General features: G+C 33.9%; 1 long non-coding RNA gene across 2 annotated transcripts; it reads right to left on the bottom strand.

Moving 5' to 3' along the window:
- Positions 1 to 5805: 5805 nt before the first annotated feature.
- Positions 5806 to 8205, bottom strand: LOC112724051 (uncharacterized). Of its 2 annotated transcripts, XR_011867091.1 has the most exons (3): positions 7788 to 8205; positions 7560 to 7706; positions 5806 to 6042 (listed from the first exon to the last, which is right to left on the bottom strand). It is a non-coding gene; the product is annotated as an uncharacterized lncRNA (long non-coding RNA). The 2 variants fall into 2 exon arrangements; XR_003163282.2 differs by having other exon boundaries at positions 7560 to 8205.
- Between the last annotated feature and the right edge of the window lie 1621 nt (positions 8206 to 9826).

Here is a 9826-nt window from a genome sequence, read left to right as displayed (position 1 = left end):
ATAAATATATTTATCATATAAATAAAAAATACAATAAAAAATAAAAATTAAAATATGAAAATGAGTACTAAAAATAATAAAAAAATTAAAATAATCAATTTGCTCATGATTGAAACAAATTTGAAAGATTTTGATAAAAAAAAAATAGAACGAAAAACTATGAAGAAGTAGGAAGAACTACAAATTAGTCCTTGTCTCTTATTATGAACTCTAAAAGTAATTCTTCTTTCTTTCATTCCGATTCTGTTCGTCTACTTCTTTATGTTCTTCTTCTTCTTTCTCTTGATATTGCACCATGATAGAGAGTGATAGTCACGTTTTAAGAAATTCGAACCAATCATCTGCGACAAAAAAAATTTGACAAGGAACATTGTGTGAAGCAGGCACGAGTGGGTTTCAGAGTGGTGTGGCTGTGAATGTCGGCCGATCCTTAAGTGGTTAGGGACCGAGACATTTCCTAATAAGTTGTTGTTTGGGTATCCAAATTATAATATGAGTGTCCTAACTCTATATTTTTAAGTTTCGTTGATTTGATTTTAAATGTTTAGTGAACTCGATACATGTTTACATACTAATGGAAAGAAATGGTGCGCATTATTTGTTTAGACAGATTCTGTATAAGATAAGGTACCCGTGAAAGTTGATGAAGGAAATTAGAAGGGTGAAATGAAGATGAACTTTGCATGGAGGATTGAGAAATTAAAAGTAGATGTTATAAATGTGAAAGTGATGATCTAAGTGCTGGATTTAGGGTAGTAGTTGTGTTTGTATTAATGCTGTTAGTGAAGATTTGAAGAAAAGATGGTTGCAATGAAGAACCATGATGTCAATATAATCCACATTACGAATGTTAATTGGAATAACTTAGATATTTTTTTTTGTATGAATTGATTGTGTTCTGTGATAGCTATTTTTATTGGTTTTGTTGATGTAAATTTAATTCAACACACAATTTCTATATGGATAAACAACAATAAAAACAGATAACGTAAATATTATCCTTAAATAATCCAAAACAACATAAGTTCATCTAAAGTACTATATAATGCATAAATGACAACAACAAACAAAAAGAAACTTAGCATTGTCTGAATAGTTTTTCAATATTTTAAATATAATAACATAGTTGCATGAAGTTTAGAAATCATCACCAACAAATAAAAAGAAATGTAGCATTGTCATAATTGTTTTACAAAATATCCCTAACTTGCAAGTTGACACCATAATTCTATGGATACTAAGCTCAGACGTCACACTTCTTTCTTGGAAGTTTGAATTCTAGTGCGAGAAAAAATTTTATGAAGCTTTCCAACCATGCTGCAATGGCTGAATTAACTCCCTCATTGGATCTAAGGCTGCAGAGGTTGTTGGAGGAGGTGACCTTCTTCTAAGTGCCAGCTTCGCAAGTCTTGTTGGTATCTTGTTATTCGTTTCAGAAACCTATAGTGAATGCAAATGAAAAAAAAAACAGATGAACAAATTAGAATATTTCAAAATTTACAATTCCATAGTTTTTCATAGTCATGAGAAATACTTGCCGACAGTCATTTGGTTTAGAATATGATGGCTGAGATAGATCAATCTCAGCATATTGGATATCCACATCCACAAGAGGGGTATGTTCAGTAGTTGCAGCGGTAGCAATTGATGTAATAATAGTGGTGGCTAAAACAATAGCCATTGTAGTAGTAGTAATAGTAGTAGTAGCAGTAGTATTGGTAGATGTAGCAGTAGTAGCATTTTTAGGGTCCTTTGCAGCCTCAGCAGTAGTAGCTACAGCTTCTGCAGTATCGACAGCTCTCTTTTTTTCATATCTCTCTTGGTGTGACCCTTCTGTAGACAATACTTGCAAGTAAATGGTCGTAGCTGCCTCTTCAAAGTGGTGCTTGGCTTAGACTTCTTATTAGAGTGACCTCCTTCATCCGCATCTTTTCTCCTCTTGATTTGGAGCTTGTCTGGCTTCTTCTTAACCAATGTTTTCAAAGGTATGTTGTATTCATATTGTTCCCATAAAAGTTAGTCAAGAAGTGAGTTTATGTAGTAGTTTTAAGTGGCTTTGTAGGACTCCATAGTTGACAAATTGTGGGAAAAATCCTCTAGATGCCTGTTGACTTTAGCAAGGGCTGCACAAGCATTGACACATGGGATTCCTGAAAATATAGAAATAATGTACAAGTTATTAAGTATTGAATAAATAATTTAATTCAAAATATAAAATACTTGTGACATAAATTTAAAATTGTCACCAGTTAGCATCCAAAATTGAAAGTGAACATCTTTTTTTTCGAGTCAACTACATATTTTGTAGGATGCCAGTGCACTTCAAACTTCTCATAACCAGTGTCTCCGGCCTAAATGGGGTGTCAGTGTTTAGATTCCTTCCTCACTTTCTCAAGTCTAATCTTGATTATTGAGGAAAAGTATACCACATGGTTATCCAGCTTAACCTTATTCTTAGTCATTGTCCTTATTACAAACATCCTCACTTCTTCAAGCAACGTGAGTATTGGCTTTCCTCTTACTTTCTTTATCTTTAATTGAAAACTTCACAAGCATTGTTATAAATAGAATCTAATTTCGGCCTGTGACTGAACTATGACCTTGTCCAAGCCTCTCTCGGCCATTTTTTCAGGTTTACCCATGTATTCTCATTAAACAGCTTCATCTTTTCTATGTTGTCCTTAAACTCTTAATAGGTTGTGGCACGTGCACAATCTCATAATAAACTCCTGAATTCTATGTCTTTTCATTGTTTATTGAAAATTTTCAAAGATGCCAAATACAAAATCAGTGATGCACCCTAGGCATCATCTCCTGCATAGCAGGAATTAGGTCTGCAACCAGAAGTATGTCACACAATCAAAAATTCAATCACAAAAGCATGTCATATATTTATCCCTAACTAATTTATCATGACCTATAATTGTCCCTTACTTTATTGATATGTGTAACGACTTGACTTCTAACACGTCATGACTAATGCTAGTCACCAGGTGTTACCATTCAGTTGACCTTAGAGACTCTATATTATATATATGTGTATGAGCCTGCCTCACCTTTTGGATTTTATAGGTTAGTTGAATTCAAGAAAATAGATACAACAGATAGATAGAGTAACATATAGCAAAAAACATAAAGAGCATATATCGCATAGATTGCCACTAGGGCATAGTTTTTGTACAAGATCATACAAAAAAAAAGTACATCGAATTTCTTAGATACATACTATTAGTAGATAATAATATATACAGACCATCTTTGCTGACTCTCAGGCCCTGGCCCACACAAAGGCCACCCTAGTCTGGGACCTGACTAAGATATATACAGAAGAAATCCTATCCTCGCAAAAGTCTATACATGGTGAGGAAAAATAACACTAGACTATGGGTCAGGTACTACTCCTCCTGGTGTAGTATCCTTTAAATGACTGGAAGTCAAGTCAATAATCATCTGGTCAACTCATGGTAGACTAGTCTCAGACGGATCCTCCTCATATGAGGTTATTAAAAAGCCATTAGACATGGCAGTTATGAAGGCCTCATTCAAAGGACCAATCTGCTCGATCATAGGGTTAGGAGGCTGATGGTCTGGCATGGGTTCCACAGGGATCAACAGCTCAGGTATTTGGTCAAACTATTCCAAGTATATGTGCTGGATGTCGAAGGGAGAGAGTGGATATACTCTGCTATACTTGTATTGAAAAATGAATTACATATTTTTGTTGAAAAAATATAATTAGCTTTTGGTAAAACAATGAATTACATATTTTTTCAAACGGAACAATTAGAAGAAAAGAAGAGAGTGGATATACTCTGCCATACCTGGGTTTGAGGTCATGTCAGCATTAATGGTGAATCTCCTATGAGATTATTTTTCAGCTCAATTATAGCTTCATTTAAAGCTTGCCTCTATTATAACAAAAGATGTGTTGAGAGTACTTCCTATGTTTTCCTTGCTATGACACATGGGTGACCCTTACTACCTCTCCGTGCGTTTTGCCATCCCATAATTCGAGATTTATAGGGTAGAAAGTGATTTCCTCTCTCTTTGTATTCAAATTAGATTTCTTAGTTGAAGTGGAACATGCCAAAATACTATTCAATTACTGAGCAATAGAATGATTTTGAGGAATAGATGGGCTCACTGGCTTATTACATTTTGCTTAATCAATTTTGACTCCCCTAACCACAAGGGCATCTTGAAGGTATACTTAGTATATATTCCAATGTGAGTTATTGGAAAACATAAAATATTAGCTAAAAAATGAGCAAATAATATTTCTTTAGGCCTCTTTCTATTTAAGTTGGAGGTATAAATACTGCTGAATCATTAATAAGCTATTCTCTTATAAATGAAGACAAGTTCTCATACCATATCAACACATATCCTCACTTGAAAAAGCTCATACTCCCAACTCTCATATCTTTCTACTACTCTTGATTCCTTTAATAGTGCATTCTCATATTTTACTAAGAATGAGTGATATTCCTCCTCACTCCATTCTCCTTCTTGAACTATTTAATGAAATTTTCCTAGACATATTCCATCATTATGATGTTTCAACCATTTTGAATGCTCGCATGACGTCTCGCTATTGGAGAGCAAAACTCAGCAGGCATGAGTTTGTGACACATATTGCTGCAAGGTGGAGAAATCATAGTTGCTCACTGATACTACATTTTTTCTATCCATCCTCTTTCATGAACTCTCTTGACTAGGTCATGATGATGGATGCTTCGACTGGGTACACCAATCCATTTTACTTTCCCTTTTTGCTAACTTATGAGGATTGGTTCTAAGTTATTGGTATTGAAAATGGAGTCTTGTGCACAAAATCCTCTTCCATGAAAATAAAAAAATTACTTGCTAACTTGAGATCCAGTTAGCAAGAGGTCCAAAATCATTTTGGATCTTATCTACATTTTTAAACTTAAAATGACTTATGTGTATGCTTTCTTATACTATCGATACACTTTCGACTATGCTATCATGTATGTGATCCAACAGAGTGACGAAATTACTGCATGCACATTCACCATGTATACCAGCTCACTACAAAAAAAAGGTCTATGGTCACGGTGAAAAACTGTGACCATAGCTAGTGAAAAGGGTGACCATAGGTCTATGGTCACGATTTTTGACCTATGGTCACGATTTTTCCGCCGTGGCCTATTCTCTCGTGGCCATAGACCTATGGTCACGGTTTTTTTATCTATGGTCACGGTTTCTGTGGTCACGGTTGTAATGTTCAAATTCTGGCACTTTAGGCCACGTTTTTTTACCGTGACCATAGGTTAATCTATGGTCACGCGATAAAACCGTGACCATAGCCTTATCTATGGTCACGGCTATGGTCACCCCTTCCCAAAACCGTGACCATAGCCTTATCTATGGTCACAGTTTTGGCCGTGACCAAAGCCTCTATGGTCACCCCACCAAAAACCGTGGCCATAGCCTTAGCTATGGTCACGATTTTAGCCGTGACCATAGCCCCTATGGCCACCCCTCATTAAACCGTGACCATAGCCTTATCTATGGTCACGGTTTTGGCCGTGACCATAGCCTCTATGGTCACCCCTCACCAAAACTGTGACCATAGCCCCTATGGTCACCCCTTCCTTAAACCGTGACCATAGCCTTATCTATGGTCACGGTTTTTTGCCGTGACCATAGCCTCTATGGTCATCCCACCTTGACCGTGACCATAGCCTGTTTTATGTTATGAGATTTAATTTTTTTTAAATCATAATCACATCCCAAAATGATGATAATCACAAAATAAATCTAAAAATAAAAAATTTGATAAATCCAAATCATAAAAGTTTCATTAAAAAATAGATATTCATTACAACACTAATCAAAATAGAGTGTAATTTATCCATTACATATAATATCGGATAAAGTCTCTTATCAAAAAGTAAAGAACACATCAAAATAATACATTTAGATAACCAAACTCATTATAAGACACATCCCATCTTATACAGGGTGCCACAACAACTAGTCAACTCCTTTTGTCTTTACGAGTCCAAAAAAATTATCCTGTATACAAAATAAAACAAAAAATTCCTCGTAAAGAACATTCAAGAGTAGGTAAACAAAATAATCAATTAACAAATCTTAATCCTAAATTAATATAAAATATAAAATAATTTTTATTTTAAACTTCCTGTCTTAAAATGAGACATAATCAAGCATGTTCTGGAAAATATTTACAATTTAGCAATTGAAGATTTTACATATCAATAATTATAAAATATCTTGGAAAACACAGAGCTATTTGAAAAATCAAAGAAAATAGATACAAAAAAATTTAAGATTTTTACACACTAATCACATAAATAAAGTTGATGCATGACCTTTGAAAAATAAATAAAATTAAAATTCCTAATCTATCATTAAGACAAAAAATAGTGATATCATATCATCTACATGACATTTATAAAGTGATGTGTTTTTATTGAGTGAAATCAAAATGATTTAGTAGTCCCCATATATATTTCTTTGGTAAAATTGGAATGAGAAATTTTCATGCAAAAATTTACTCTTAGTGCTTAAATTCATCACTGTTACAATTCATTATATTCACCCTTTTGTTTAGTGTAAAACCTTGCTATTACCAATTTCAGAAGAAACAAGAAATACTAATCCCTAGGTTAGTTCAAAAAACCCTAAATTCACGGACAGTCCCAATAAATAACCATCCTACAAGCATACCAAACAAGTTGTTTATTGCTGCACTGAAAAATTGAAAACACAGAAATTTTCACTGAGAACTAGCCATAAGGATTCACATTTGAGAACAAGGGAATCTGCTACTTGACTAAATTTAAATCAAAGTGAGGTCAGATGTTTCAGAAAAAGCAACTCTGGAAAACAGAAAAGAGAAAATAAAAATAGCCTAAAAAGATGCATTGAAACCTAGGATATTAAAGATGAAGAGAATAGACTGGCTTTAGAAATATAATCTCATCGAAGCGCCAATTATCATTGGCAAAGCACACAACCGGAAAGCACTACAATGCTCATATGCATCAGCAATCTAGCCTTTCCGGGTCCCAACAAAATCATTTCTCAAACTCCTTTCAACTCAATTTCAAAATCTGAACAATTTCAATATCTCAAACTATTTTCAATTTAAATTCATTTTTCTACAAATCAAGCTCATCTCCAATATTATAACCATTTCCAAATTCCAATTCATTTCCAACAAAGTCAACTAACATATTCTCAAACACTTTCCAACATTTTCAAACCCAAGTCATTCACAAATCTCAAATCATTTTCCGAAATCAAACTAAATCTAACATCCAATCACTTTCCAATTCTCAAATTATACTTGATAAACATTCGAATCAGAATTTTAAATCAATCCTTCATTCACTACTTCAATATCAAATAAATATTCAGAACTAGCCACAGGCAAGTAAGCAATCACATTTATTCAAAGCAGTTCAGCTCAACTCATAAGACCCTATAATCACCAAAAATATTTACTCGCCTAAATATCAATTTATAACAACTCCTAAAAAAATGAGTTTTAATAAAAACGCCCCTACCTCAAAGTCGAAACTCGCAAAACCAAAACGCGTCAAAAACCCCTTTTTCCTCGGCCAGCGACAGCAACAACCGTAACCTCAGCTTTATCCACTTCCGCAACAACCGAAACAGCTTGAATTGTAACATACAATAACCGAAACTCGATCCTAAGGTATTCACGTCGCAGGAATCTTAGTAACATATAACAAAATAGTGACTAACAGAGTTCGAAACAAGGGACAGCTTACCGGACTTACGATTAACCGAGAACACGGAGCAGCAACTGTCACATCCCTTCCAGCAAAATACAATCTCTTGGGTTGCTTTAAGCAACAGATAAATAAATATTATCTCTTGGGTTGCATTAAGCAACAAATAAGCAAACAATATCTCTTGAGTTGCCTCAAGCAACAAACAAACATCTCTTGGGTTGCTTCAAGTAACAAACAAATAAACAAATATCTCTTGGGTTGCCTCAAGCAACAGATAATCATACAATAAGTACTTTACTCTTTCCTTTTTCTTTCATAATTGCAAGTACGCAAGCGGGACAAGACCCACGCCCTTGCTAACAATCTCGTATACCAAATAATCTTTTCTTAAAAGAATCATTGAAGTTATTATCATTAAATAAGCCTTAAATATTGATTTTGATTAAGTCCTTATATTTTTATAAAAATTTGGACATAATCTCCTTTAAAAATAGGACTTAGCCACCCTTACGGGTTCCTTCTTTCTCAACATTTTATCAGTCTCTTTCAGCAGTTGCCACAACAATATATATTCTCAAAAATATTTGATAATAGTATAGAAACTCTATTCCTTAAATTCCATATCCAAAATAATTGCCAACACAACTTGGCAGCCTGATTTCCATTTTGTTTTTAAAATATCAAATGAATTCGGAATCATGCAAACTTTATATCCATGCGACCGTCTTGGATTAAGCTTTCTATTAAACCAAAAATCATAATTTTTTGCTGACTCTAGCTTCAAGAATATAAGCAAAACCGTGACTGCTCTGCAGTGTTTTAAATCCAGAAGACAGCAGCAGCGTACAACATTCAAAATTTCATATAAAATCCAAATTAAATCCAACCACCTTCAAAATTTATGTGGTTAAACATAACTTATTCAAATTTCTTTCTCAATTAGTTCCAGGGTTATACCATTTTTAATGAAGGAGTTACGTAGCTTGGAAGTTAGGTAATTTTCTGCTGAAGTCTAAAACCAGATTTGACATCTCCAATTCAAAAATTCACCATAAATCATAAACTTAATGAAAAAGTCTCAAATTTACCAGTTTAGTTCCTTATATCCCCAAGTTTAACCCAGGTTTGGTCTCATACAATTCCGATAATTACATAAGTAGTTATAGCTTTTCAAAGTTTCTGACTTCGTTTAAAATTATGCAGAAAATCATATTTTAGAGTTCAACTTTGAAAAATCATAACTAATTATCTAGTTGATATGAAACCTTAAAAATTGAATTTTCACAATTACACTTAATATAATTTATTTAACATTTAAATTCTTATAATTTCAGTCACTATAGAGTTACTAAATCACTTTCAAAGTTGCCGTTTTATTTCAAGAGAACCTGATTTTCAGCAAACCATTTAGTATTCAAAATCCAACCCTTCAATACCCCTCAAAACCAATTCCAAATCAACCACCAACCAAGTTCATTAACATTACAATATACCAAATAACAGCTCAACGGCAACAAATCCAACATAACCCATTAAAATTCAGAAATTCTCAACAATTAGTCATCAAACAATTTCCAATCCACATAATCAATCAATATCACTAATCAACAATTCCAAATCACAATCTCAACCATTCCAATCACAATTTTAGCCACAATTCAATATTCACATAATCAATCAATTACTCACAGCTATTAAATCTATTTGCAGTTATTCAATAAACCTTGTAGGCATTCTTAAATTGAAATCGTTTAAACCCCCTACCTCAATTAGTCGAAACCGTCAAATTTAAACACAATGATGCCCTTCTTTTTTCCAGTTTACAACAACCAATGCGGCCGGAACAGCAGTAGCAGCCTCACTTCTTCTGGGGCAGCAACAACAATGACAATCGCGCCTATCCCAATCACCTCCGTAGCGGTGACATCAGTGGTTCCGGATAAAGATGATCATAATAAACAGAGACATTAACATATGCTATTGTAATCAGAACAAAATATGGTAGAGGAATAGATTCGGGAAACAGAGCATGAGCAAGAGTGATACAGTTTCAAGAATGGAATTGGAAACGCAGG

This window comes from Arachis hypogaea, chromosome 11 (assembly GCF_003086295.3).
Source record: "Arachis hypogaea cultivar Tifrunner chromosome 11, arahy.Tifrunner.gnm2.J5K5, whole genome shotgun sequence".
In the NCBI taxonomy this organism is placed as follows: Eukaryota; Viridiplantae; Streptophyta; class Magnoliopsida; order Fabales; family Fabaceae; genus Arachis; species Arachis hypogaea.
The sequence above is the reverse complement of the archived record's forward strand: the minus strand, read 5'-3'. Positions and strand labels throughout refer to the sequence as shown.